The sequence below is a fragment of the Canis lupus genome, chromosome X, assembly GCF_011100685.1.
Source record: "Canis lupus familiaris isolate Mischka breed German Shepherd chromosome X, alternate assembly UU_Cfam_GSD_1.0, whole genome shotgun sequence".
NCBI lineage: Eukaryota > Metazoa > Chordata > Mammalia > Carnivora > Canidae > Canis > Canis lupus.
Window position 1 is genome coordinate 75,578,048 of NC_049260.1, and position 10,928 is coordinate 75,588,975.

The 10,928-nt window shown below is 41.7% G+C and overlaps 1 protein-coding gene across 2 annotated transcripts in view; it reads left to right on the forward strand.

The window, feature by feature from the left end:
* Nucleotides 1–1,092: 1,092 nt before the first annotated feature.
* The window catches only part of DRP2 (dystrophin related protein 2), a 44,934-nt gene continuing 35,098 nt past the window's right edge, over nucleotides 1,093–10,928 (forward strand). For both annotated transcript variants that reach the window (XM_038587862.1, XM_038587863.1), the window contains exon 1: nucleotides 1,093–1,554. The gene's annotated coding sequence lies outside the window, so the exon portion shown is untranslated. The remainder of the gene's footprint in view (nucleotides 1,555–10,928) is intronic.

The following is a 10,928-nucleotide window of genomic DNA, read 5'->3' on the forward strand; positions in this document are numbered from 1 at the left end:
GGGAGCCCAATGCGGGACTTGATCCCCGGACCCTGGGGGTAATGCCCTGAGCCAAAGGCAGACACTCAGCCACTGAACTACCGAGGCAACCCTGTTTGCTTGGTTCAAAGAGATTAGGCCTTATCGTTAAACTTTTACTGAAACCAGAAGCTTAAGTTTTTAAAAATTTTATCTCAAAAGAAAACACACACATACACTTACACACTAATTATTTCCTGAGGATTTTCTATTATTATTATTATTATTATTATTATTATTATTATTATTATTCTGAGTCTCTGTAAACACTTTGTAAACACTAGACCCAGGTCCTTGGGGCCATGAAATATGTTCTGTTCTAAATTCCACTGCCATCAGAGCTTATAGAATTTGTAGATGCAAATTATTAAAGTTAAGTAACACCCCAAGCCCCCAAAATCAATCTGTTTCTCTCTGTCATGCATCATGTTCTCAGAAGTGGAAAGATGAAAGAATGTTTCTCTTTTCCTTTGCCCTGGTGTGCAGCTGCTAAACCTTTAGGTATGAGTATGTTTGTGTAGGAGGATGGTGATGGTGAGTTTCTGTTATTCCATCCATCTTTCTGTCCATCTATCTATCCATCCAATTCACTCATTTAACAAATATTAAATAACCAACTGTGTGCTGGGCACTCTGTAAAGGTCTATAATCCCCTCTGTCCCCTTAGTGGATTTTCCAAGGTCTCTCCAGGGTGTTTGGAGCTTTACCCTCTTCTCTTCAACAGGGGTGGTAAAGGAGTAAGCGGTAGGGACAGCAGGAGGGAGGGTTACTGGGGTAGTTGCTGAGGAGAGGCATGGAGGAGATCTATTTTCTCAAATCATTCAAGGTCCATTTTGTTTCCCTCATCGTGGAGGCTCTTTCGACATGTACAGCTAACAGAGGTGAGCAGAGAACTTTGGGGTAACAGGAAGTCAGCCCTGGCCCACGACTGCACCTTGGGTACCAATGACAGTTCTAGAGCAGAGTGTTTCAGTCTCCAGCACGGAAGCTGAATCCTGGACTGGCTGACCGAGGGACCCTGCCAGCTGCTGGCTCTGAAGTTGGCTTGGGCTCTGGGCAAGATCCGTAGAAGTTGGGGCCCAGGCTCCTCGCTCAGCAGCTCCCGTATTGATCCCCGGGCCTCTTTTGTCTCCTCCTCCCCAGTGGAAGCCTCTCCCCCTCTCCCCCTCTCCCCTTCTGCCTCTCAGCCTCTTCCGCTTTCCTCCTCTGCTCCTAATGAATTGAGATCTCCGAGAGACAGCCGCTAAGGCTCCGGTGGTTTTTACAAAAACTGTCCTTGCCCTTCCAGCATTTGCCCAGCCAAGGGTATCTTGGCCGCGCCGAAAGTCCCGATGCGATTGCATAGCAACACAGAGCGGCTCTGAGAGGGGAGGAGGAGGAGGAGAGAGAGAAGAGGGCAGGAAGGTGGGAGAGACAGAGGGAGAGTGTGCACACGGCAGCTGTCGGCAGCCCTGTCTCAGGGACTTCTTTGCTGATTCACAGAGGCAGCCGGCGCCCCATTGCAGCCTGCTCCTCAGACCTGACGGAAATCAGAAGGTAGGCCACAGAGAAAGGATCCCCCAGCCTCGCCCTTTCTCAGCCCTTTCTCAGCCGGCTGAGGGGAAAGGACTGAGGGAAGGGAAGCTCCAGAGGTACTGTGTGTGTGTGTGTGTGTGTGTGTGTGTGTGTGTGTCCCTGCCTGCTGCCTGCGTGTGCCTTTGGGGGAAAACTTGCATTAAAAAAATGCCCACGATGAAGTAGCTGCTGCTCGGACTCGGAGTGGGGAGAAGAACGGTGCCCTGAAATGCAAAGTCGAGCCAAATTTGAGCAACTAATGACTAAGAGGAAGGTCCACAGTTTGCTTCTCAGGGAGGAGAGGGGTATTATTTATTTATGTATTTGTTTGTGTATGTGTTTGTGTGTTCATTTGTGTTTGTTCTCAGTGACATACCTTTCTTGTCCAAGGGTGGATTTCCTGGCGGGAAGGAAAAGGGAGGGGTGTGGAAAGCATTGGCTGAAAAGGGAGGAGAGAGGAAACGTGGGACCTCAGAGCAGGTTTCCCCCTCAGAGCAAATGACTGTCTAGTCAGCAAACAGGACACAGGAGTGCTTCCTTGGAGTCCAGTGGGCTCTGCTTAGGAGCCTGGTGCTGGAGGCACATCCTTCTCTCCGCCCTCACTTCCTGGCTCCTTTTACCTTCCTTTTGGTTTCCTCTCAACCCCCTTGTCACCAGGAGATACTTCTTCACTACTCAAAAGCATTCGCTTGGGCGTGCTTTGCAATGGGGCTGACCTCTCCTGGAGTCAAACACCCTGTTCTTTCCAGTCTTCTTATCTTTCCTGGCTCCGGGCCCAGGTCCCCAAGCCTGGTAAGTGGGCTTGAGACTGCAAAGTGGTTAAGGTTTCTCCTGCCTTTGGCTGGCAGGCAGGCAGGCAGGGCTAGGCCTCGTGAGTGTGGGGTTCAAGCAGGTGGCTGGGCTGGGCTGGGGTGAAGTGGAATAGACAAGGAGGGACAACAGCAGTAGCAGCATGCTGAATGGAAGAGAGCATACTTTTCTCTCACCTTTTCTTTTTGATCATTCAAAAGAACGAAAGCCTTTAGAAAGCTCTGTGTCGGGTTCACCTCAGCTCCTGACTTTTCTAAAGAAATCCTTGTTTCCAGATTAAAGACCCTCAGGTAAATCACCTTTTAAAAGGCCCTGTGGGGATCCCTGGGTGGCGCAGCGGTTTGGCGCCTGCCTTTGGCCCAGGGCGCGATCCTGGAGACCTGGGATCGAATCCCACATCGGGCTCCCGGTGCATGGAGCCTGCTTCTCCCTCTGCCTGTCTCTCTTTCTCTCCCTCTCTCTGTGACTATCATAAATAAATAAAAAAAATAAAAATAAAAAAAAATAAAAGGCCCTGTGGGAACCACTAAATCTCGGGAGGTTTTCCTCTCTGGGATTTGGGCGGGGAGAGGGTCACAGAATTTTGTGGACTCGGCTTAGGGAAACCCTCCCTGAAAAGGCAGTGCTGCCAGTGGAAGTGGTAAGTGTCCTGTCCCTGAAAAAAGACTGAGCCCCTCTTTTCTTGGGCAAGTCGGCCTCTTCCCTGCAGTCCTACTTCCTGCAAACTATTGGGGGAAGAAGACACATGGAGAGGGTTCTTCTTCCTATGAGATTTGAGCCCCCCCACCCCCACCCCGCCCCCGGCCCCAGGCATTCTGCTCTTGCCAAGTATCTCTGAGCTCTGGGACAGGGCACCCACCCTTCAGTTCCAAAATCACCCAAAGGAGGAAATATGGCTCGAAGCAGTAAACTTATCAAAGGCCCAAGAGCCAGAATTAGAGAGTGTATCTGGGATGTAGCACTTCTAAGTATAGACACCCAGAAGTTTCTGATGTTAAATCTGCCACAGTGCCAGATAGGATGGGCTCTCACCAAGGAAGCCCAAGAAGATATCCTTCTAAACTTGCCAGCAACACTCACTCAAAGGAAACCCACTCTATGGAAGCTATACCATGAAACTACATTCCTCCCTTATAAGGGATTCTAATCACACATCTGAAACTGAAATAGCAAGTGAGACAAATCCTTCCAGGACGGCATTTACCAAACTGATGTCTCACAGAACACTGATCTGAGAGAATGTTAATAGATTCTGTTTTAAAATAAGGAGTGATGGTGGTGGCAGTGTGGGGGTGCATTCTGTGGGCCAATAACTTTGAAAATGCTTCAAAACTGAATTCTCCTCTTAGAGAGTCACAATGTATTTAAGCATCTTAAAGGCTCCAAGACATACTGCCATAAATAAATCTGTTTAGTTTCGTTTAACCCAGTATTTCCCAAACTGATTTGACCAGGGAACACTTTCCTACATGGAAACACTTTATTTAAAAAAAAGATTTACTTATGTATTTATTTGAGAGAGAGAGAGAACAGTGAGCACACAGAGGCAAAGGGAGAGAGAGAAGCAGACTCCCTGATGAGCAGGGAGCCCAGATGCAGGGCTCAATCCCAGGACCCTGGGATCACGACCTGAGCCGAAGGCAGACACTTAAATGACTGAGCCACCCAGGTGCCCCTACATGAAAAACACTTTAGTATCTTGCAAACACGGTTTTGAGAATTGCTCTAAAAAAAAAGCTGGAAGAAATTATCATATAGAAAAGTTTGTAAGATAATCTAGTCCAACATTACATTTTTAAATGTGAAAAGAGATTAGTCAAATTGTTCTCCTCTCCGAAGCTGATGAATATCTGAGAGAGTGGAACCCTCATCTCCTGATTATCAGTCCACTGCTGCTTCTCTAGCAGGTTTTCTTCTGTGAAACTAGTCCTAGGAAAATGAAACAGGTTTAAGGAATAATCCTGTCATTTGGAGTGCAGTATTTGCATCTCATACATTTCTTTTAGTATTTTGTTACATCTGGAAAAGTGTGGATTCTTTTCAGCCTGAGATTTGTTGCATTCTTTCAACTGATGCTCTGTGAAAAATTTTATATGTTCAAAAAGATAATAAGGAATAATATAATAAGAATCAGAATACCTACCACTCAGCTTAAGAAAAAAAATCACCGATAGAATTGAAACCCTCTGTCTATCCTTCTATGATTAAAGCTTTCTCCTCACCTCACCACCTCCCTCCGAAGTAACCACTCTCCTGGATTTGGTGTTTATGATTCTCATGCGTTTATTTATACTTTCACTGCATATGTATGTGTCTTTATTTTTTTTTACGTATATGTCTTTAAACAGCATATACCACTTTGCATGTTTTAAAAATGTATATCAATGGGATGTATTTTTGTCCAATTTTTTATTTCATTTTTTTAAGACTTTTTAAAATTTTATTTTATTTACTCATGAAAGACACAGAAAGAGAGAGAGAGGCAGAGACACAGGCAGAGAGAGAAGCAGGCTCCATGCAAGGAGCCCGATGTGGGACTCCATCCCGGGACTCCAGGATCATGCCCTGAGCCGAAGGCAGACGCTTAACTGCTGAGCCACCCAGGCGTCCTTTCTTGTCCAATTTTTAAAAATTTAGTGTTATATTTGTGAATCATCCATATTGTGACATGTGCCTCTAGGTCACTTATTTTTTCACTATTGTATAGCTTTCCATTTAATGAATATGCCATGAATTATTTATTCATTCTACTATTTATGGACATTTGGGTGTTTCCGGTTTTTGGCTCACAGGGCTATTAGGATCATTCTTTTGTAGATATTCTTATGTGACTGTTGCTATTGGGTATATATCTAGAAAGGAGTCAATCGTATCCCAGGGTAGGAAAATCTTCACTTTTGGGAGATATTGTCAAATTGCTCTCCACAATGGTTTACTAACTTATACGCCCACCAGTGATGTATAATCATTTCAGATATATTGTATTCATTGGCCTTAGAACAAAATGCTTCCCATGGGGATGCATCTCTGATTCTTTTCACTGGAAAATAAACTTCCTTTCTCAAAATTGCTTGATAACAGCTAACTTCTCAGGAACATATTTCATTGTTTCTGTTTGTAAATGAGGGATTGGTCTAGATAATCTCTAAGGTCCCTCCCAGTTTGACAACCCGAGTCTCCATGATTTATTCATTAAGTAAGAGCATCTGAAGCAGAACCTCAGTTTTTGGCTACATTGCAAGAATTATTTTAGGACCACACAACAAGGTTAGGTACCAATGAAATGTGTGTCTTGTCTCTTTGTGCCATGCTGTCAGGTAGAAAGGCAGCGCTGTGAGAGAGGGGGCCATCATTCAGTGTTACGTTTGATTGGAGGGAGGAATCTATAGCCCATGAGAGGGGGGATCTTCTTCCCACTGCCTTGTTCTTTTCTTTTTTTTTTTAATTTATTTTTTATTGGTGTTCAATTTACTAACATGCCTTGTTCTTTTCTAAGCCTCTCATGATTTAAAAGTCTTTCCTATTTATCTATTTTTCCCCAAGAATAGTAAATGCTTGTTATAAGATACCTACATACAAACATGTGTGTGTATATGTGTATATGTATGTGTACATATATACACACACCAAGTGTATAAATCAAAGGGAGAATCCCCCTCAATGCAACCCTCTAGAAATAATATTGCTGAACGGTTTTGTGTATCCTTGCAGGCTTTCTTTCTATGCATATACACATGTAGATTTTTTTTCAAAAGCTTTTTACATAATTGATGTTCTATCAGACATATTATTTTGAATATGTTTTCTTTTATCTAAAATATATACCTTCAATATCTGTTCAAATCAGTGGGCATAGATCTACCTCTTCCTTTTTAACAGCTACAGGATATTTCATTTCATGTGTGGCTATAATAGTAGGCAAGGTTTGAGTACTTCCTAGATGTCAGAAACTATGAATGAATTCCTTGCAATAAGGCTAAGAGGTAGGTCTTTTCATTATTCCTGTTTTACAGAGGCAGGGATGGAAGCACAGTAAGAATAGGGGGCCTGTCCAAACCTGTGCTGATAAGTAGGAGAGCCGGGATGCAAACTTGGGTGCCCTGGCTCAGAGTGCACACATTTAACCGTCATGCTGTGCCACTTCTTTGACATATGGTCCACTTAGCTGGTCCCCAATTAATGACCACTTGAGTCAATTGCAGAGTTTTGCTATTAGAAACATACTACAGCAGATATCCTCATCCATTTCTGCAAGTATTTTTTTTAAAGATTTTATTTATTTATTTGACAGAGAGAACACTAGCAGGGGGAGTGGCAGGCAGGCAGAGGGAGAGGGAGAAGCAGGCTTCCTGCTGAGCAGGGAGCCCAACTCGGGGCTGGATCCCAGGACCCCTGGGATCATGACCTGAGCCGAAGGCCGATGCTTAACTGACTGGGCCACCCAGGTGCCCCTCTGCAAGTATTTCTATAGGATAGGTTCCTAGACTTCTCTATAGATAGAAAGACTACTCATTCATTTAAAAGAATATATATTTACTGAGTTCTAAGGCACAGGAGAAGCTCAGAGGTCAGACTAGGAGAGTTCACCAGAATTTTACTTTTCAGATGTCCTAGAAAGGTAGGTCATCTACCTGTTCTGTAGGGTTTGCCAGCTGGGTGATACCCCAGACCCCAGACTTACTGCATCCTCTTAATTGCTTGTGTCTGCCTGGGGATGACAGAACTGAGTCAGTGCTTGGGCTCCCACCTGGTGGCCCATAGCCAAAAAAAAAAAAAAAAAAAAAAAATCTCTGCTTGCTAGGAGCCAGTGAATACAATGCCTCAGGGCCTGGGTTCTAGAATTTACAGAGGCCGAATAGTGTAACAGTGAAGAATTTGTATTCTGTGACACATCTGTCTGGATACAAATCCCAGCTTCTCACTCCATATTCACAATATCACTTTGAACCAATTACTTACTGCTTCCTTTCTTCGGTGTCCTTTTTTTTTTTTAAGATTTTATTTATTTATTTGAGAGAGGGAGTGAGAACAAGATAGGGAGCAGAGAAAGGGTTGGGTAGGAGGAGAGGGGTAGAGGGAGGGGAAGAAGTAGGCTCCCTGCTCAGCGGACTTAGCAGGACTTGATCCCAGAACCCCGGGATCATGCATGACCTGAGCTGAAGGTAGACGCTCAACCAACTGAGCCACCCCGGCACTCCGAAACCACATCTCTTGTTAGTGGCACAGGACTTTTGTGAATGTGGGTAATTATTCTGTTTTTCAACTCAAGTAGTGACTATGTGGGAATTTGCTTTATAATAATTCAGCATATTTTACACATATGCTTTATACACTTTGTGTAAATGTAGTGTATTTCTCAGTTTGAAAAAGAGAGAAAATCCCAAAGGAATGGAAAGCATTCTCCCACCTCTGTCTGGTAGCCACTTGGTTCCCTTCTCCAAGGGCAGTCAATATGAACTGATTCTTTTGTATATTTTTATTTTATTGCATGTGATTTTTTTGCATAGACATATGTTTTCCTTTTGGTTTTACACAAATGTAAACTAACTACCTTACGTTTTCTTCTTTTCTTTTTACTTAAAATTATGTCCTAAGAGATTATTCCATAGAGGCACATAAAGTGTTCTTAATTATGTTTTTAACAGGTATATAGAATTCCATTGTATGGATATACCATTATTTATTTAACTAGTCCCCTAGTAATAGAAATTTGGGTTGTTTGTAATTTTTGTTTTGCCATTTCAAGGCTTGCTTCAAATGCTAATATTCTGTATACATCACTGTATCCAAATGCAAATAAATATGTGTTTATTTGCAGTGTTTTTCTTCATGCCTTCTGGTATTTGTACTGACAAATTTGAGGACTTATACATTTACCTAATTGGAGTTCAATTCCATAAATCAAGTCAGGATATATTCACTAGTGCCTACTGTGTACCTGGCACTGTCTTAAAAAAATATGTAGGATAGAAATAAATATCAGACATGGATCTTGTCTTCCATTAGCCAATAATTTTGCTTTCATGTTGGAATCCTGGTATTTCTGACATGGTTTTAAGGCTTTTATCTCTGCCAAAGAGAAACAATGTCTCCCAACTGAATCTCCCTGGGAGGGCCTCTATGTGCTTTGGAAACCAGAAAGAGTATTCCTAGTAGCAGACAGCCACAGCTTGGTATCTAGCAGGAGCCCTAGGGAAAAGCACAGAAGAGTTAGCTCCACCACCAAAGCATTTTTCACACTACTCCATGTGTACAAATCTTCTCACCTTAGCTCATAAGCATCTCTTCCATAAATATGTCCTAAATCCCTCCAATTTAAGGCTAACACTTCTTCCTCTGTGACCTCTCATAGCATGGTTTCTGTGTACCACATAAGGTATGAATCATTTTTTCCCTTAACTTATACTTTTTAAAAATATATCTTATTTCCTACACTTGGCCATCTGGGGACTAAGATTCATCTCCAATTCCTTACAGCCTCTGCAAACTAAAAGGAATAGGAAGAGAATCAGTATGTATAGGTAGTAATGTGGGACATCATGGAGATAGAGAGGTCCAGGCTCACTCATGTCTCAGCATCTTAATCTCTTTTTTTTAAAGATTTTATTTATTTATTTATTTATTTATTTATTTATTTATTTATTTATTTATTCATGAGAGACACAGAGGGAGATTGAGAGGCACAGACACAGGCAGAGGGAGAAGCCGGCTCCATGCAGGGAGCCCGACGTGGGACTCGATCCCAGGTCTCCAAGATCACACCCTGGGCTGAAGGCGGTGTTGTTTTGTAATAACCTGACATCAGGGCAGTAGAGAAATAAGAAGCAAGGAAGTTAACCTGTAGAGGTTGACCTCAAAAGAGACAAAGATGTAGCTCACAAAAGAAGAAATACAACTGGTCACTAACAATGTAGGGAAAAGATTAAGCATCTTTAGTAATTAAGGAAGTACAGAGTACTCCTCAAGATGCCATCTTCTCTTATAAAATTGGCAAAGATACTTTAGAAATAAGAATACTCACTGTTGGCAAGTGTGCCAGGAAACTGGCACTCTCATACATTGCTGGTGTTAGTATAAAGTGATCTAACTATTTTTTCTATGGCGATTTAGAAATGTGCATCACAAGCCTGAAACTTTGGTCCAGGAATTCTCCCTTCTAGGAAATTATCAAAAGAATCACAAATATGCACAGGGCTGTTCATTGCAGTGTGACTTATGTCTGCTTGTTAAAATTATGGTATATCCATTCAATTGAATAGTATACAACAATGATTACAGCTAGCATTTATTGAGCAGTATACTATTGCCAGACACTGCGCTAAGTTATTTAAATACATTATTAATTTTAGTAGTTAGAATAATTCTCGAAGGCAGTATCATTGTCATTTCCATTTTGCAGATGAGAATACTGAAGCTCAGAGAGGTTAACTCATCCCAGGCTGCACTGCTATTAAGATGAATAATGTGGATCTGACTCTAGATCTATATGATACCAAAGCCTGTGCCTCACCCATAGTGCTCTATCACCTTTGCAGCCATTAGAAATCATGTTTTAGAGGAATAGTTAGTGACATTCTAAAATGATCATGATATAAATGGCAAATGAAAAAAGCATAATATAAAATGATATATATCATATGATGACAAGTAGATATGTATGGATTTTTTTTTCATAGAAAACTACTGTAAGGCTTCTCACCTATTAGTAATATTCTGGGTGGTAGTATTATAGGTTATTTTAATTTTCATCCTTGTGATTTTTTGTGTTTGCCAGTTTTTCTTTAAAGAACATACAATACTTGTGTAATCTTCAAAAATAATAATGTTAATATAAAAAGTTCTGACGGCAAGTCTTTTGTAGCCTTCATGCTTATAACACATCTATAGTAATACTTTTTAAATCTGAGTTACTAATTATTTTATGTTGGTGTCAGATAAGAGAGCCATCTTTTCAACCATTCTTTGGAGAATCTCTTCAAGCATGAGGAGCTATGTAGCTGTGTAATCTTTAGAGACTTTGAGTACAATAAAGTGTTCTTCAGACCATAAACTCTTGCATCTCTATGATCTGTAATAGTCCCCAATTTTGGACCAGGGACCCCTGAGGAGGAAGGAAGAATACTCGATGCAAGAACTCCACAGATCTTTAAATGTATGAGTGTTTTTTTTTTCTCACTTTGTAAGTACTAAAAGTACAGCTACTATTGTAGGTATGAGTGGGTGAAGTGAGATTCTTTTTTTTAATCTTAAGAAGGGGCCCTTATACCTAAAATGTTAGGAACCACTGAAATAGAGAATAAAAATGATGGCTCTTTAATCATCAACATAAGGAGTTACAGGTACTCACTCCCTGCCCTTTGGATCAGGGTTTGCATGTCTTTGCCCAACACTGAAAGATAGCACTTTTAGCATTTGCAAGCATTGTCTTTGTTACCCATTCTCATTACACTTGTGTACATTCACTAAACTGTCCACTGATTTGTGCACCCAACTTTTTCATTCATATCTTCCTTTTTGCAGCTCATCTAAAGCTGAATATGTTTCAA